The following is a 20,055-nucleotide window of genomic DNA, read 5'->3' as shown; positions in this document are numbered from 1 at the left end:
GGCAGCCTGGGCACAATCCACACATGGTTTCTGCCCCAACGCTGAATCCCACAGACCATCTCTTGCCCAACTCCCCTCTGAGATGGGATTCCTGGTCTGGGGCCAGGTCCTGAAGTTGGTTTCAAGTCCTTCCAGTTCCTTAAATAGGTTCTTTAAGAAGTTCCAGCACTGAGCATGCACTAATTTATATTTAAATGTCTCAGATGCCACGTGGCAAGCCTTACATAGAATTTTTTAAAACCACAGTAACTTTTACTGTTAAAGTTCATAGTTCTTTAGAAAAACTGAAATGCCTATGTCAGTATTCATTTCCATCAGTGATAGAAGTGACATGTTCTCTGTCATTCTCAGTGTTCACCCTTTCTCGTAACACCACTATTAAATTCAGCCTCCAAACTCTTTTCATGGTAATTCATGACCACATTTAGCTAAAGTTTGATCCTATCAAGATCAAATTTGAAATGGTCAAGCACATTTTGACACTGCCTTGCAGCTATGCTGAAGAAAATCAGTTATTTTTGAAAGCAAACCCAGAACTGCTTTCAGGGAAATATTTTCCAGTGTAGCTGCATCATCAGCTTTTGTTGTGTGCAAACAAATGGCTGTTCCAGTAAGATTTCATTTCATAAATGTGCTTTTACTTTGTAAATTTATCATGCTAAGTGCAATTTGTAGTCAAGTTAATAAAAGTTTTGCATTTCTGGAAAGAAGACAAGGATTATGCATACGATAAACTGAACTGTATTCTTAAAACAAAGGGAGCAATGCATAGGCCACAAGACTGAGGGATAGGGTCTTGTCTATCAACGCACCTATTGAATATACTGCGGAGATCACACTCAGCAACCAGAGCCTTATAAATTGCACATGCTCCATTTCTTCTAAGTTGATGGAAACTTCTCTATGGGTCACAGAATCCATTCCTCTTTCTATTAAAGAACTACTACATTTCATAAATAATCAAATTTCAGAGGTCCAAGAGCTACGATAGGCCAAGGGGCAATTGTAAGAAGTTCTATAGCAAATTTAAGAGCTAATATTCAGGTTTACCATTTCATTAGCTTCTATAACGAACATGAAAATCTGGAAATTTTCATAAAGCAAGTAAGCATGATGCTTATCTGACTTATACTGACGTAAAATTGAAAGTAATCTTACTGAATCACTCTGGCATGAGACGACAGCCAGACTCACAGTGAATAAGAGGATGATGTAGTTTATAGGAAAACACAATACCCAGTAATGAAAAGTAGTAAGCGGAGAATAAGTTATGAGAAATTAGGGGCAACCATATCTTTAGGTTAATTCAAACAGCCTTAGTTTTAATTAGACATCATTTTAATACCATTGAATACAAAATCATCCCCAGAAGATGACAGGGCTTTATTCAGGGCAGCATTAACGCACACTTGCTGTCTTCCTTCAAGCAAGGAAGGGGGGGGGGGGGGGGAAGGAAGAAAACTGGAAGCAATTTTTAATACATGGTTATACTGCCTGCTTCAGTCCTTGGGGCTTTTCACATAAATTTATGTTGTTTGGGATTGTTGTTTCCCCCTTCACCACTTTCTCCTCTTTGGTGTGTAATTAAGTGCTTCCCCCAGCTCATGTTGTAAGTTCGGTTTTGAATGGAGCCGTTCCTAGCTATAAGAGAGGAATGAATCTCAGTTTGCACTGACGCAGCTAATTCACATTATACCGTCCTCGGACGAGAAGCAGCCTGAGGGAGGCCGCTGCGCCGCTCCCGGTGCTGTTCCCAAACCTCCCGGGAAGGGCTCAGGCAGCAGCAGCCTCGGCAAGCGGCTTCGCAGGGGGCAGGGGCGCGGGCGGAGGAGAGGGGAAGGAAAGCAAAGAGGAGGAACTTCAGATAAACTAACACGCGGCGGGCGTGACAGAGCGTGGTCTTGTGGGTCACCGGTTTTATAGCAGAGCTATAATAAGTATAGCCAATTCTGACATAATATACAGTAAAGAGCAGAGTAGAAAAAGCACATTTGCAGGAACAGGGGCAGTCAGTAAAATAACTATTTCAGTACGACATTTCGTGCTCTACATGCAAACAATCCCCAGTGAACCTCCAGGAAGCGGTCCATTCCTCCCACTGCATCTTTACTATAAGAAAGAAAAACATTGTTGTGGCCAGTTCTTCTCCTAGTGCCAAGAGTTATCTGCTCGCAGTGCAAATTATTCTTTCGGGGAGAAGAAAAGAAAAGCGGCCGTTCCTCTGTTCTGCGTTACTAATTAGCTCCAAGCTTGGAGGGGGGGGTGTTAGCATAGAAGACTGGCAGCGCAAAAATGTCCTGACAAAATATTCATTGCGGCAAGCTGTGCAAATGCCTGCTGCCAGCCTGGAGACAATGACTCTATTGTTCTTCAAAGGGAATTGGTTTGGGAGCAGTCTCAGAGGGTCCAGCAAAGAATAAAAGGTAACATTTTTGCAAATTCAGCTCACTTTCCCCGGTTCAAGAGGGGCTTTTGTTTTTCGGAAAGGACGTTGAGCTGCACTCGCCGCCCAGGCGCTGTTATTGTAAACGATAAATGTTTTGCCAACTTACTGTATGCCAGTTTTAATATAACTACCGGCTTCAATTAGATAAAGAAACACGTCCTGCATTCTGGTTAAAAGGACGGGAACGGAGAGGAACATGAGCGAGAGAGAGAAACGCGGGACGCGGGGTTGAGGTATTAAGCACTTTGACGTGCCTTTCAGAATCCTCTTTTTCCCCTTAATCCTAGGGCCCTCGAGGCCGCTGTTCCCGACAGCGCCTGGTTCGCCCCCCGCCGCGCTCCCTCCAGACCCTCCAGCCCGCTGGAGAGAGGGAGCCCGGCCACGGCCTGCCCCCGACCCAGGGTCTCGCCCGAGGCGTAGGGAGCTCTCCGCAGCATTGCCGAGAGGTGGGAGCGAAACGGGGCTCAACCGAGGCAGCAGCGGCAAAAACCCGCTAGCGACGTGAAAGGGCAGAAGCGTCGGTTTCCTCTTCCTGCATCGCGCGGCTCCTTCCCGTGCGGGAGCCGTACGAATACGCTGTGGTGCTAGTCCTGCCCACATGCTCTGCGATCAGCCGCATCTAAGGCTCTTAACAGTCTAGGGAATATTTCATATCCCTGTTCATTTTGTTCTAATGAACCTGGAGGAAGTGCCTTTTTGTATCAGAAAGCCAGTATTTGCAGCTCTTGCTTTTTTAAACCCTGACTGGTAAAAGTGTTTTAATTCTTTAGTTGCTACCCATCAGTAACTTAGTGGCACAGTAAATCACACTGTCCTTATCGGACAAACTACACCTGCATACGTGGAGTAAACAGTCTGCCCTCCGCAAGGCTTCACGGTCAGCCAGCAGTTCCTCGTCTGCAAATACTGCGGCCCTCAGCCCCTTCCCTTCACTGACGTTGCTTCCACTCTTTCTCTCCACCCGTCCTTCTAGCTCCAACCTTTATCTCATTGCATATTTCCAGAGAATAAAAAAGCACAAATAAAAGATAAGTTCAAATACAGAGATTGTCCTGTGACACCGATAACACTGCGTGAAAAACCTTGCTAACAGTTTTATGCTTTTAAGTGACTAGTTCTGGCTTCCAGAGCTCAGACGTACCAAGTGCCCAGGTAGCTTTTGCAGGAGGCTCTCCAGAACAGCCCTGCTGCTCCGGGCGATCCTCCGCTGCCGGAGCCAGCCTAGGTCCCAAAAGGAAGCTTTTGGGGAGCTGCTGCAGGGGCTGCGCGAGCCTCCTCAAACACCAGCTTCCCAGACGGACTTGCCCCTCGCAATTCCCTACAAGCGCAGGGCAAGAGCTTTCAGTCAGTTGAGCACAAACCACGTTCACGACATACAACAGGGTGAGAATATTTACAGGACATAGCTTGAATCAGATACGTGCGCTCTAATTCCCCCATGATCAGGCTTAGATCAGAGAATATTCCACTTAAAATGCCAAACCTATTTGATCTATATGCATAAGGTTAGGTTTAGATCGGAGAACATTAAATTTAAAATGCCAAACCTGGTTGATCTATATCGTCAACTGGTTGTTTGGATTAATTATTAACCCTAACATTGGCATCGGACTACTACTTTTTTTTTTTTTTTTTTTTTATCTGGGAACAGGACTGTAATTTGTTTTTTTAATGTCAGTGGTCAAATACTCAAGCATATTTCTTCTCGTGCTTTTAAATGAACTTGTACCGCAAACAGAACCAGGTACTGTTCCATGTTCAATCCTTATCAGCGTAAATCAGCGTTTAAACACCACACTCACGCCACTTCTTTTTTTAAAGACTTATTTCTGTCTCTGGTGTTATCAGCCTTTGGGTTAGACCGCATTTACTTACAAGAAAAGGAGTTTTCCCTGGAGCAGTGGGGAAAGGGTCACAACAGCCAGAGTCCCCGATAACGAACAGGCCCTCCAAGCACATGCTAAAACAAATGATTTCTGTCTTCAAACTCTGCTCTTGTGAGTGGGATTAACAGATCAGGCCCCAAGCATTATACTTGCCGCACATTCACTCTTACAACCAAGTGTTTCCCCCTTTGGGAGCAACCCCGCGTTCTGACGACTTCACAGCTTAATTCATTGTAAAAAACATGACTATGACTGACAATTTAATGCGGGATTATGGTGTGCAGGGCTTATCCTGCTGTTATTCACAGGCTCAGATGTGGCTGCAAAGTAATTTTCCCGGAAGGTACAAAATTTGGAGGTCTCTTCAAGAGCCTTCTGAGCCATGGCAAACTAAACACGGAATATTTCACAGTGAATCTCAGTTTGAGCCAAGACCATGGTCCTAAAAAACAGGCTGAAAACTTATTTACCATTATATATTCACTTTACCAGTTTTTTTCCAGAAGTTATGCCTTTACAGAAGCATACGGTTGCTTTACAGAAAGCAACACTTTTACACACATACAATTACCTATACATTTCTCTGAAATAATTTAGCAGATTAATACAGCTAGGTTACACCAGGAGCGATAGCTCTTCAGCTATTGTCCTTAACCTGAAGTCTGCTCTAGTTTAGTCGTGCCTAACATAGGGACCTTGTGCCCAAAAAGCTTTCCAACTTTTTCCTGCTACTGCAGCTATTCCAGTAAAAAAACCCATCATTTCAACCTATTAATTTTGTATTTCACATCTGAGTGAATCCAGGATGCCAGATCTAACCACCTCTATGTAAATATTACCCAATCTATACTTCAGAATATGAAAGTCAATACACTGAAGATGTCAAATCTTCAAGTCAGAAGCATAATGATTAAAAATAACTGAACAAAAAGTTGTATTTCTAAATTGTATTATCATCCTTCTGACACTATCAGCAAGGCTACGTCTTCAAAATTTGCCTTTAACAAGTTATTGCGAAGTACAGTTTGTTAAAAACCTGCGCTCATATTGCTGTTCAGATCCTTTAAGCGTATGTTCACTGTGTTAAATAATTATTTCAAAGCAAGAGCTTAGAGACATGCTCATTTCCCAGGTATTTCATGTATTTTTCCCTGTGCTCCTCGCAGAAGCCCCTCGCCGTTTGAGGGCAGGGACGCTGGTGGATGCGAGACGCAGCCGGCACGCTGCTCCAGCGCTGTCGGAAGAAAGCTCCAGCACGGATAGTGCCGAGGGCACCTGGGTTACGACACATGCTACCAGACGGAGCGTGTTAGAGATAGGGGAAAGCCAATAGCTGAAAAATCTCAAAATAGATCCAAATAACCTACGGTACAGCAGAGCCCGATTCCTGCAATCTGTTCGCCTGCAAAACCCCGTTTCGCTTATCAGTAACTCACCAGTGCAGGGACCTTCAGACGTAGACTTTAAAGATAAAAATTCACCATTAAACATTTTTAAACAGAGCGTTTATTTTGTGGTGTTGGCAATATCGCTGCACCACTTGGTTATACAGTTCAGCGGTGAACTTTGCCAGGCCAACGTCAAGGTCAAGGCAGCAGCTTTAGGTACACGTTCCCAGCGTCCTGACTTTACCCCTCCAGCCATACGTACTGCAGCATGTCCTCCACTAGATTAAAGGGGACGAAAGCTGGACCTAAGACTGCACTTCACTTGAAACATGTCTCAAGACACAGGCCAACATACAGCACGTGTCCGGTGTTCGGTTATTACAGCCTGTGCCGTACCAGCAGCCGCCCATCATCTTCCTACCCCATCAGCCTGGAGAGGCACCCGGTGCAGTCAAGTGAGCTAATGTTGATGGAGAAAGCTGGCAGCAGAGAGAAATGTTATCATTCCTTATACCCAATAATAATTTTGGGTTTGGGTTTTTTTTTTTTTTTTTTTAAAAAAAAAAAAAAGTACTTCCAGGGTTTTGAGGTGAGAGTGAAGACCAAGAGGGAAAGAGCCTAATGAAAAGCACTGCCTTTGCATGATTAGTAACAATATTTACTTCAATTCATATCACAGTCCTTCATGAAACTACTTTGTGAGCAGGGCTAATTATCACCGATTTAGATATTAAAAATAAGCCGATTTCTTATGATCATTTTATTTTTAAGTAGCAGTGCAACTGCACAAACAGTGTCACTGTTACTATTGCAGCCTATTATTTAGGTACTTAACTAACCAGAAAGATACAAGTGTGGCACATAAATACACAGTATATGTAGTTTGTTTGTTTGTTTGTTTTTTTTTTTTAAATAAAACACAAATTGAGCATGCATTCATCTTCAGTGAGCTTACAGAATCTAAAAAAGTCTGATGAGCGCCTGTATAACTGGACAACACAGTGGCGTTACTCTGCTCTCGGGCGCTGTGCTAGCAGCTGTGCCACCAGCCCTCCGCACAGCCTCAGGCCCCGCTTCGCCAGGCGGCGGGCACAGAAATTTTGCCTGCTCATGAAAGTTTCACAACAGGCACAAATTGCTTTTTTTTTTTTTTTAAATCACTTTTATAAGTGACTTTGAATTCTTCTGATAAAACCTTAGATAAATAACTGCTTACAAAGCAAAGTCACGAGTGACATGTGGAAAAAAAAATAGCCTGCTGAGCCAGCTAGGTAGTACTACCTCCTTGCGCTACCCAAGGTCTGCAAAATCCTTTAATAGATTATATAGGCACACACAGGCAAAGATTAAGTCCACTTTAATCAGTGAATTTGTTCCATTTTCTTACCACCTTTCCTAAAAAAGGATTAAAACCAGATAATAAAGAAACAAGTTATGGAAGAGCTGTACCCAACAGAATGTACACTGGTAATTCAATTAGGTTAAGGCTCCTTTGTTTCTAAATAAAAAGAAAACATACCAAGAAATTAGAGGTTAAAGAAAAAAAAATCATAACGACACAGTTCTAGAGCAGGTTAACCTCCAAGGACTGGAAACGAAGGCCATAAAATTGAGAAATTGAACAGGAAGATAACCGTTTCGTAGTTTAGTCCTTCCCATGCTTGGGCCAACTGGTGCATGAAGCACACGGGGCTGTGCACTCTTCTGGCACAGAAGTTTCATGCTGCAAGCTGGAAGCCACATGCTGCGGACACGGACCCTCTGCGGCAGCTTCCAGCAAGCTTTGAGCGCAATCCTTAGCTGGAGAGCCTGCCGGTCTGGCTAGCCCAAAACTTGGGCGGTTCACTACGGGCTTTGCTTTCCTGACAACGCGCTATTCAGCGGGAGCTGGTGGACTTCCCAGCCTTGGGCAAGGGGTGTGAACTCCAGCAAGCATGGTGAAGTATTGCTATTGTAAAAAGTGCTAAAGCAGCAGGCATAGCTGTTAAAGTATAGGTTTAATTCACAGTAACGATTTCACTCCACCACTACGAACTAAGGGAAGCCAGCAAAAGAGGGAGCCCCTTCACCTAGACATTTCCAGAAATGTTGTTTTGAAAAATTTGGTTCTATATATTGCTTTGGATAGAGATGCTTAATTTTAATTACCATCAGGGTGCCGAGAGCACAGATGGATGCCTGTTAATTGAAGCTACCATGGTTTCACGTAAATTGAAAGAATAAATCAAATAAATAGAGGCCTCCCAAGAACATTCAAAGTTTAAAAAAAAAAAGTAGTAGTAATGAGTTTTGGAAGACAGGAAAAAAATTGTTGTCAGTGAAAAAACAGCCAGCAAAGATAACAGACCTCTGCTGGGAGACGACCATCAGCGACAACTCTGTCTTATCAGGACAGAACTTGTCAGCCAAGTCCGTACGTCAGAGAGACAACAAGAACAACAAGCCAGGGGATGTGCTGTAGGGATAGATCGATTCAGTCAGGTGGTGTCCTAAAACCCAGCAGCAACAGAAACAGTAACGCAAGTTACACTCTCCCGAAGCAGGCACAGGAAAAATGGAGTCAACATTACTAGTATGAAGCCAAAGTAAGCAACTAGAGACCATTGAGGAAGACAGGCTTAAGCTATGTCAGGGGTAACACAGGCATTCAATTGGAAAAAGGAGGACAATGAAAAATGAGCAGACAGCCAGATGAGTCTCCGTCAACAATAGCCTCTGCTAGATTTCAACAACTGAAATATTCCCAATCCTTTTATAGTAAGTTTAGGACTCCAGGGAACTGACACATTTCACAGCCCCAAATTCTTAAATATCTGAGGAACATGGAACAGTGAATATTAAATAGGATGATTTTTGCAGACAATGCTGCATGATTTCTCTTTTATAGCAAAAAGAACGACAGCAACTGCAAGGATGGATTCACGCCAAAGGCGGTATCTGCAGCCATCAGTGTGTCACCCGAGAGAGACCAGGGAACAACCTCAGACAGTGGTTACATCCAACCACGCAAGCCACAGATGAGCTGAAAACACGGGTCTGACATCACCAGGTGTGAGACTGAAGAAACCACTCCAGTAGCCGATCTGCAAATATATACTAGCAAATATATACTAGCAAAGTATATAGCAGTCTTGCAACAGCCTCAACGTTTGGTACCTTTTGGTTCGACAAGAAAGGAGCCATGCTTCTCGCAATACATCTCAAAGCAAATTCTCCCTTTGGGCTTCTCTTATTCAGAGCACTGGTGTGACAACTGCAGCTGAGCTGCTTTATGGGATCTGGAGCTGAAAAGAAACAAGCCAAGGAAAACAAAAACTACAGAGATACTCATGAAAGAGAAACTTTCAGGTAAAGCTAACAGCAGCAGACCTGCCTTAATGAGGAGCATGAATTGCTTTCTTAAAATAAAAGCCCTGGGTCAGCTGTAATGACCGGTGTGGGGAAAGAAAACGGATTCTACAGGTACCCTAGATAATTATGAAGTGTACATATTCCTAGTTACTGTCAATGCAAGAAAGACAAGTTGAATCACATAATATGGAGAAACATCGTACATAACTGAGTCCGATTCCCTCAAATTGTTATTCCACGGTATGGAGAAATATCTCATTCTGTTCATAAAACATCCGTATGGTGTAATGACATGATACCTTCTCTACAGCAAAGCTACAGAACTTTCTCTGCCGAAAAGTTTTCAGAAAAAAAAAAAAAGAGCCTACACAAGGCTCAAATAGCTATGAACGTAGAACATAAACACAGTATCATCCCTTTGTCTTCAGAGGTTTAAAAAAAAAAAAAAAAAAAAAAGCAGTATCTCATGATCTTACCAGAACAGAATGGTAAAACTAAGATTAAGCATGGTTATTTTAATAGCTCATAAAGCCATAAACTATGAAAGCAGGGAGGAATAATCACATTTACAGAGTACCCTTAAAAATCAGCACTGATACATAGAGCATTATTTATTCCAATAGCTTAAACAGCCTGCAGAGACCAGCATTTTTGGTACCATCATGACCCACAAACATCCTCTTCAGCATACTTTGAAAACTGTCTACTGAAGAAAGCAAGGAAGAGACTGGTATGTGAGAAAGAAAGTCTGTGACACTAAAATGAATTTTCCCATCTGCAAAAAGATGAAACTCAAGGAAAAGATGACTAGGTTTATATTGCAAAATAAAGGCAGACCTCGCCGGTCTGGAAGTGGTGTAAGCACATTACTGCAGCGCTCTGTGTAGGCTAATTAGCTCTGCTGAGAAGGAGGGTATGTCTGCAGAGGCAGAGCACCATGTTAATGCAGTTACGCTGTTTCTGGGACCTACCTCGTTAAGCGCTGCACTGTGTAGACACACGCTAAATGATTCTGGATAACAGCCATTATTCCTCTTGCGCACGCCTTGGAAAGGAGGTGAACTTTTGCATTTGATTATAATATTGCATTTTTTTTTAAATCTGAACAAATAAAAGCAGCCAAAAATAACTCACAAAAGGTCAAAACCCAGGAAGACTGAAATCTCACTAATTTCTGCAGTATTAAAGGACGATTTAAGATATTTTCAAACATAGCATCTGCAGAGTGCTTTCTCTCATCCGTTTTCAATAACCTATGTACTGCCCTTACACAGTAAGTAGATTACCGCCATCAGTTATTTGCCAGTCAAGTATTAAAGACTTCATCTTTTAAATGCTGTTTTTATAGAAATATTTAAAACTGCTTCACTTATAACACACTGCAGAGCTGTAGATGTCATTGTAATTTCAGCTGCATGTAGATGTCCAGTTATGGGACTGCACCCACAAATCACAGGTTTAAGTGCTCCGAAAGCGACTGGTTCCTGCACTTGGCTCAGCCTGAAGCCCCGCTGCAGACCGCTTCCAGATCTCAGCCGTTAACAGAAACGGCTTTTCAGCAAAGTCTCTCTGTGAGCCTGCCTTGCCAGCCTTCCCATGCTCCGCGGGCCGCTCGCAAGGCGCAGAGCGCAGGCGAGCACAGAGCAACGCCACGAACGCCGGGGCAAGGCAACTTTTGGGAAAGGCGGTCCGCAAGCTTCGGCTGCCGCACTCCGGGCAGGAGGACTGCGCTTCACCCAACGCCCACCCGAGCACTGCAACTCCCGGGCTGCACAGCCAAGGCTTCGCCCCTCGCTCCCCCGGTGTGACGGGGAACGCTCCTCCTGGAGCCTCCTCCCAGCCCCGAGAGGCAGAGCTGCGCTACAGGAGGGCGCCCCTCTAAAACCCTATTGGGACTCATGGCTAGAAAAAAAAAAAAGAAAAAAATCACCCGGAAAGAGGAGTTTTGGTTTGAACCCCTTCCAACTAAGAAACGCGCCAACCCAGATCTCCCACGGCCACAGGGGCAGACAGACTCAGTACCACCCAGGCACCCCCGTCTCAGGGCCAGCCATCTCCATCACAGGTGCTGCGGCACCTGCACCGCACACCTGACGTAGGCCTTTAGCGGCCTGTGTTTACACACGCGCTGCCGCCTTATCTCCTGTTGCAGGACGGGGTTTCAGCGTCGAGCCTGCTAAACGAGTTCCCACCCGCCGCCTCTGCCCCCCGGCTCTCGTCTCCTTCCCCCTGACACCCACACCTCCAAGGAGCTGGCCCCTCGCCGGCCACGTGACACGCACAAGATCTGTGGCATGATCTAGGTTACAAGGGGATTATTTTTAACCCAGCCCAGCTCACTGATCCAGTTCATAGCACAGCAGCAAAACAGCCAGACCGAGGCCGCTCGTGGGGCCAGGAGCGACGGCCAGGCAGGCGGAGCGGCCGGAGCCGTGGCTTCTGACATGACTGAGCGCCACACCACCGGAGAGGGGGTTTTGTACGCTTCAGTGGAAGCCAGGACAACGTGGGTGTAAAGTGCTGCATGATTTCAAAAACATTGTGATAAGACATGTTAATCAGGCTTCTGAAAGCCTCGTTTCACTGAAAAGCTCCTATGTACGTCTTTTCTTCTTCCCTCCTTCCCCGACTGTAACCCTACCGAGTTCCTTGGACTAACACCAGCTTTGCACTGCAAAGTTACACCAACCCCTCAGATACCCTATGCTCAATAACATCCCTGTTTTACAGGTGGCAAAGGGTTATGGTGTCAGGCTCTCGCTCTGTACAGCTACTGCGGTCTTTGGGAATCTGGTCACTGCCTTCAGCAGAGCCACAATTTTACACATCCCTTTCTTTGCTGCGGTTAGGAGTGCTGGAAGAGGACAACCACCAGATTTCAGGAAACACACATGCAAAAAGCTCCTTCGAGATTCATTTAACCCAGAGCGGCCCTGAGTGCTTTAGGGATATTAGTACTAGTCTCTACATTACAGTTCAACTCATCTGCTTCACCGTCCTTCTCCCCCAGATGTGTTGTGGGGTCTTGCTAATAAGCTAGTAGTCAAAAAAATGAAATTTACATCTCTCTGCCTATTTTCACCAGATTCTCCTTCAGGTTTGCAATTCCTCTAAAGTATTGTAATCCACTAAGCAGTAGACCTCTGAAGGTCCAGAAACTACATCCAAGGACTCCAACAGAAGAAACTAGGGTCCTGCATTTTAGACATAGTTTATGGAAGTCCACTATCAGTGGCAATACATTAGTGAGACACCTGTATCTCTACTGAAAAGTGTTTGAGGATCCACAAATAAAATCACTTAAAAACAGTAGTTTTAAGCACCCAAGAATCCAAGAGCTGTGCTACCAGTACGGTTGCAGATATAGCTCATCACCTGCTGACAGCTCTAGTTCACTGCTGTCAGTCTCTTCACCTGTCTCGATGTTTGCTCAGAACGTTCCTTTTTATCTCTGCACTCTGCAGCTTCACTTTCTTTGTTCTCTTACCCTAACTTCCTCGCTGATTCAGCGCTGCCCAAAGCGGCACCCAGGCAGCTCACAGAATAGCGGGAGACCTGGCATCGCTGCCAGTTTCGCCATTTGATACATTTGTCCACTCAGGCTAAAAGTCACCATTCAGAGCATTTGAACTTCCCCCATACAATACTTTTTGTCACAGAAGAGCAGTTTGGATTCTGGCCACACATTCCTAGAAACCAGGCACAAGACATGAACCTCTGTGCTAGTTATAGTCACAAATCAGACTACCTGACAGTCACACAGTTATAGTTTCTTCCTATGCTCCTGAAACACTGTGGAGTCACCCTAAGGAAAGCAGCAGCTCAAATTCCCCAATTGCCTGTATCCTATCTCAGCCACAGCCCAAAGCTGGTAACTACCTTAGCTCATGTTGCAGCCTTACTGTCCTCCACGCACACAGCACAAGTTTTAGGGCTACACCACCTGCTTCTCCACACACTTGTGGAAGGAAAAAAAGACCACAGCCACCACATACCACAAGAGCGGTGTTTGAGATTACATCAAGGCTGGGCAGAATATGGAGCAATTTCTTAAATAGGGCATGCCTGCACTGCAAGGGCAGACCCCGGCAGCGGGCACGCTCTGCAGAGCTTCCCTGCCACAAGGGAGGCTTAAACTGGGGAAGAGAAAACCAGCCAGCCAACAGAGAGCTGCCAACCCTACTCTGGATCAGCTGAACTGAGGTACTGGAAGCCAATGCTCAGCACTCAAAACTTCAGCCAAAATTACTGATCTGGGTGCTAACGACTTGAAAAAGCACAGATGTCCATTGCCACATACCAGCCTGTGGACACTGTTTGCACAGGAAAAACTTTAATCTCAGAAAATAAACATGGGCAACGGGAAATATTCCTGCTTACCCATTAAAAGGTTATTTGCATAACCACCATCTGGAATTTAAGTGCATTTTTTCAATTAAAACGCACAAAAAGACTTTCCCGTTGTGTGCAGTGGATATGCCTTCAATGGTTGTTGCCTTTATCAGTTTTTGAGCCAGATACAGAATCATCTTTACTTACTGCTCTAAATCAACTCTGAATGTACCCTTTGATGGGGCTGTTCGTTCCCAACAGTTTTCATTGCTGTTAGTCATTTGCTTCTATTCTTTACTTTGGCTCTTGCCTTGTGCTATTAAAGATTAATTGTGTTTTGCATTGATTTCAGCAACAATATAATGAAGAAAGGCATTAGTCACAACACAGCATTATCTGACAGCACCAAGTCACAAGGCCCCACACAACTGCTCCATGCATCCCAGTTGTCCATTATACCAGCGATGGAGCCCAAACCCCATGCCCTTACTCCTCCGAATAGCTCTGTACATCGAGAGACGGTGAACGTGGCATAAGGTCCATCATGCAAGGGCTGAAAGATTCATCTAGGAGAGATGACATGTTGCATGTAACCAAGCGTTTCCCCTAGGACGGCAGTGAGCACTACCTCTCCAGAGAGCCTGCTTCAGGCACTGTGAAAGTCCTCTGCTGTAGCTCTACTCCAAATTCACTCTTGCTTCCCTTTCAAAAATAAATACTTCAGACTTTTAGACTTCCCAATTCTAGAATCATATTTGCTGACTCCAGAGCTCATTTTTAGAATTACATCCAAAAGACTAAGCTGGCCAGTTACATGTAAACTAAACTGCATTTAATGAACTATCACTGTACACTGCACAAGTTCACACATTTCATCCTGCACAAATGATGTGCAGTATTGTAAAAGGGCATTGCCAAAATCAAGTCTGCTGTGTAGCTGTTACTCAATAGTTTTAAGAGTTGAATTCAGAACTACAAGTCTGCTTCTCTCATATATGCAGGTGTGTACATCTGACATATACACGTATGAGATAGCAAAATATATATATAGGGTGATTCTATTTTCCAGTCAAATACAAAGATGACTAAGTGACTTCAATAACCAAAAATATTTGGGCTTTCTGGAGACATGAGTCCAACTAAGCATTTTTATTTCCTTTCATCTCTCCAAGTTTAACAGAATGTTTCAGAGAAAGCTTTAAACATGTATCTGCTCTGTACAGACATTAAACAGCTCACAGGCCTATCAGGAAGTAGTCAAGTCGTGACACTCTAGGAAGGTACACAGAACTTAATTCATTGCAACCCAAATATGACTGAAACTTTTGCCTGAAGAGAGATTTTCACAATCGGTACATTAACAGAGGTTCATCTAGGTGTTGTTTTTAAAACGCTAATCAATCAGCAGTTACTTATACATCCTGCGATAAGAGTGGTATTGCCTGGAGATACCTTGATACTTTCAGATACTTTGGAATGACTGGTATTACTTAAGTGGTAATTGTTCGCGCCACTTTCTATCCAAGAATATGCATGGCATGAGTAAAAGCAACTATAGTTTAAAAACTGCAATTTGTACAAGATCTTTTAATGACAATCTCAGAAACGTACACAGAAAAGAAGCCTTACTCCTCTGCTGTTTGCAAAGGAAGAAAATAAGTTTTACTGAAGTTAGGTGACTTGGTTCCAACACCTCGTAGTACAAAAAGCAGCAGAACCAAGTCTCAAAGCAAATAAATAACAAAAATTGAACTTAGGGATTAAAAAAAAAAATTAGATCAGCTGAAACATTGCTAGCCCAACTATTCTTTTTAGAAAACAATAATATACAAAATTTAAAACTATACATTGATCTTAAGTTTACATTGCTTTAAATGTTATTCAGTAGCGCTAAGGACTTGTGAGGTTCAGTATTCCTGATTTTAAACTACCCAAAGAATACATTCTGATTTGATCTGTAGTCTAATTCTGAAACATATGCTCAATTTGATTTAATGCACATTGACTAGATTACTGACGGGGTTTAATTCATGTTATTTACAATTGGAAAAAGCTTGACAATAAGTAGAAAACAAATTATACAAGTTCATTACACCCTCCCTCTCACTTACACCAACGAGGGATTATAATGAGAGTTATAATCGCAGAAGATTTAAAGAGATGGACAGACAACTGTGCTGAACTGCTAGTTCAGCATCCAGAAGCACAGCAGATGCCCCACACACTGATGAGGGTACGTTATGCACAGACACGGCTCTCCGGGAAACCCTGGCATGGCACTACGCCGGGCTTCCCCTCCCTCAACAGGGATCTACATATTTGACGATGCAACTCATTTGCTCCTGAATGATGTCTTGGGGGGGTGGCGCGCGCCTGGGAACAAAGAACGTGAACGGAGCAGATGGCAGCACGTTCTTAGAAGACAACATGTGTTCCCAGAGCTGGCACTCAAGATGCATTAAAGAACATTTGATTTCACAGAAATTTGGTCTTGCATTGTTCATTAGCTCAGCACCTCAGTCAGCCAGAAATGGCTTTAATCCGCCGTTGCATCCCATAATCTCATCTTTCTTTTCCCTTACTGTCTTCCAAAACAATCCAAATAATTTTGGCCATTTATAATGCTGGGAGCTGGGGGCAGGGGAGCATAGAGCATATCACATGGTTGCTTTGAACCCTGCAAATTCAAACCCTACCCATTGGGAAGAAGCATGACCCTAAGCCACAGAATCCGTAAGCTAGCATTTCTCTAAGAAGGGAAATAATTAAGCAATATTAGAACTTCATTATCTTTAAGAAACCTCTTGATTTAAAGATTTTAACATGACTAGATTCAAGTCATGCTATTTTAAAAGCGGAGAAAATTGTTTTATGGATAGCAACTATCCTCTTGAAGTTATAATTTGAGAATAATAGTATTGAAGAACCTTCCCTTGAAGAACTTTTTTTAATCTTTGGGACAATATCCATTAAAAATAGTGATCCAGAGGAAAAATTGTACTCTCCACAAAGGTGTCTAATCCTGACAGCTTTCTAAGTCAGCTTTTTTCCCCCCTCCCTTCTGAATCTTCTTCATCTGAGGATTTTAGTACCTTTGTACTAAAAATCAGATATTACATGTGAGGTTCAAAATGGGAATTTTCTAAGCAATCCAAAAACGTTTTTCAGAGAAAGTTGTTCTCCTTTTGCCACAGGGATCCCAGCCTCAAACAGGTTTAGCCTGCAGTTGGGACCGGAGCGCTGCCGTCCACAAGAAGCGGTCTGCTTTACCTCTGCGCTACAAAGCTGCTTCACCAAGGGCCATCCATCCGTCGGCACAACAAGGAAAAGCAGAGTCCGCTGCCCACAGTAGAGCAGAAACAATGGTTATGTTTTTTAGTTAGTTGGAGTCATTTGATATAGCAAAACAGCAGTATTGCACTACCAGGACAGGATCCTTGCAAGAGTAGGTCTCTGTTGTGCTACACAACATACACGTAGTAAAAGACAGTCCTTTCCTTTAAAGGTTTAGGATCACTCTAGCATCAGGATATGAAACCCACATAACTCAATCCTGATCCCAAAGGTGGAGCAGGAGGCTTAAATCCTCTGCCTAAATAAATAAATAAATACAGGTTGACTCAGAGCACTATTGTCAAATACCTGCTATGTTTTAAGCAAGTTTCATATGTTCCCAGATAGCTAGTCTTGGATTTGGCATTATTATGAACCTGCTGAACCCCATCCAGAAATATTCATCCTTCATTAAGCTAGAAAGGCCGTTCATTCCTCAGCCCCATCAAATAAGCAGCCGATTTTGTTATATTACCTACTGAACATCCCTGCTTCCCAGCAGCAGAACTACACTTGCCAGCAGAAGAGAGGCACTCAGGGAAATCAGGCGCATTGTCTAGGGAGGCAGCTCACGGCCCGCGGCAGCGGGCGCCCTGCCTCTCAGCTCCCCCGCTGCCATCCAAGGCGCTTTGGGCTGAACCCCGTTTGAGGATATAATACACAATCAAATCTGAATCCCGATTCACGGCTCTAATGGAAATATTCTTTCTGGTCATTTCACTCAACTAATCTGCATGTTAAAGTCTCTCTTCAGGCATTTACAGCCTGGAGAAAAAAAAAAAAAAAAAAAAAGATAATCACAGCAGAGGGCTGTGCCCCCCATCCCCAACTAGTGCTTCCATCAAGCATATCCCCACACAAAATCCACATGCGCAAGGCCCGCGGGCAGGCAAAGGGACACGGAGGGAACAAGGGCCAGGCTGCGTTTTCCCTCTAGGCAGCCTAACTTTGTGCTTTTTCTTCAAGAATTCCAGGACAAACGTTTTCTGTTGTCTGAAGAGATTTTTCTACCGCACGGCCAGGCGGACTGAACCCGGACGTAGGCGACTGCCGAGGCCATCGCTTAGCTGCACCGCAGGCTGCGATCCATTACTGAAACAAATACCGCAAGTGAATTTGATAGATCAACTGTTTAGCTTGATGCATCCACTTCCCAAGCAGTTGTGGCTCTTCCCAAATTCACTGTATTGACTTCCTGACAACTGAAGTCACTGCCACGAAACCATGATGAAGCAGCAGATGAGAAAGTCAGAGTGGCAGGCCGGCAGCACCAGCTCCTGCCATGCCTCCAGAATAACAGGGGTGCTCAGGAAGCTAGCTGCTTTTATAGAGAAAACAAGCAAATTGTGAACACTTTTAAGAAACTACTGTCAGAACAAACTTCCAGCTACACAGCCGGGAAACACTGCTGGAAACACAGGGCAAGGTTTCTCCTTACTTCCCTAGAGGAAGCAGCCCAGTTTCAGGGCATCGGCTCATGCTAAACTCCTGCTAGGACCAGAAGCGTTTGGCCCCGGAAGCTGTATTACGGGGAACCGCGTGAACGCTGCCCTCGCGGCACGGGCACAGATTCCCGTGAGAGCCCCCAGGCTGGCGGGACCGCTACGAAAGGATGGTGCCCGGAGACGCTGTTAGCGGCAGGCCAGCGCGCGCCGGAGCGGGGCCGGGCCAGGCGGCTGACCGAGCAGCACCCGGCCCACGCAGGAAGCAAGGCAGCGTTATAATTCAAGCACATCTGAAAGTAATTACTAGGGACTTCAATTCCTCTTTAGGGAGGGGAAGCGTATACTTCAGAGTCTGCTCAGCTTAACAGAAAGGAGGGGGAAGCGTTGTTACTATGCAATATGCTTCATTAAGACGAGAGGGGAAATCCGTACAGGCAGCGTATTTGCCACCTCCGCTGTAAATCCGCGCTCAGCCCTGCCCATACCTCTGCTCCCAGTCCCAGCCTTCAGCAACTTGTTTCCATTCTGCTGCCTGACAAGTCCTTGCCATCACTTGTGTAAGCGAAAACAATCTTCGTTTCTGCTCGTCAAACACCACGTCTTGCACGTGGCCTGCTCATGCACCACTTGTTTCCCAGCGTCTTACATCAGGATATAAAATGCTTTTCTTCCTTTCTAAATTACCTTAAATACAGTTATTCTCTTTGCTTGACAGTGGGTTATGTGGGATTTAAGTGCCTATGAGTTAAGACCACATTTTAATCTTAAAGCAATGGTGTTTCACTAAGCATTGATTTAACATGTGCCTAATTTAAAATCTGTGAGCTGAAGTGCCCCATGTGCCTAACTATCTCCTGCTCCTCCAGCCCCTGAGAGGCTTCTCCCACCGTGGCACCTGCCCCAATAAGCGTTTACACACACAAGTCAGGCCTGAGCACGTGTTTAGATGCGCACACACTCGGCAACACCGCTAGACCAATTTTAAAGGCCTCCTGAGAACATGTTCCTAAGTAGCTAGTGGCATTTCTGCCGCTTGTGTCTCACAACTGTTGGCTCCAGCCCCTCGGCTATTCACAGGGTGGTGGGACCAAAACTGAGAGCTCCAAGACAGGCTGGGGCTCATGCTGCTACCGGAGCAGTTAGCACAGTTTTACACCCAAAGTATGCGGGCAATAACAAACAAAGTAGATGTGCAACAGTGATGCATTCAACGACTTTGAAAATAAAGCTGTTCTGAACAAGCACAAGGATGCCAGCAGGCTGCGCTTTTGTTGCCATTGCAGTCCAGCGGATGCTAACAACGCATTGCTTTCCCTGGAGTAACGGGGAGCTGGGTTAGAAACGGCAATAGCCTTGAATAATAAGGTATTTAACCGCCATGAGAGAAAAACCACACGTTGAACTAACTTTAAGACAATGACAAGGTCTGTTGTGTCAGCTGTGCCCTGCCCAGCCTGGTAACTCGCAGGTACAGGGAGTTCGTTGCTCATCGCCTCGGCCTCGCTGGACATGCCCCTTCTCCCGCCGAGCCCGTCTACCCGACCTCGAAAGCAGGACACCAAACGCAGCGCTTCAGAGGCTATTGGCACCGAGGTTAAAACAGCATTAGCGAGCCCTTCGCTCTCCCCGAAACCTTCACTGATGACTCAGAGAAGAAATAGAGTGGGCATCTTGGTTTAGCTCCAGTAACCTCATGCAGAAGAGCTGCTGGGAACACTCAAGACAGTACTTCTGTTCTATATTTAAGGCAACTAACTAAGTAGCTGTAAGGGTTTTTAAAGCACGAACTATTTTAAATGCATCACCTGCCTGTGCAGTTAGCTACTCTTTGGCTAAAATTATGTTTAGATCTTTTAAGTTTTTTCCATTTCACC

General features: G+C 44.5%; 1 long non-coding RNA gene across 1 annotated transcript in view; it reads right to left on the bottom strand.

Annotated features, from left to right (window-relative positions):
• The window catches only part of LOC138068153 (uncharacterized), a 237,532-nt gene that overhangs the window by 215,695 nt on the left and 1,782 nt on the right, over positions 1 to 20,055 (bottom strand). The gene's annotated exons all lie outside the window — the stretch shown is intronic.

The sequence above is a fragment of the Struthio camelus genome, chromosome 9 (assembly GCF_040807025.1).
Source record: "Struthio camelus isolate bStrCam1 chromosome 9, bStrCam1.hap1, whole genome shotgun sequence".
Lineage (NCBI taxonomy): Eukaryota > Metazoa > Chordata > Aves > Struthioniformes > Struthionidae > Struthio > Struthio camelus.
This window is presented reverse-complemented; position numbering and strand designations above follow the sequence as displayed.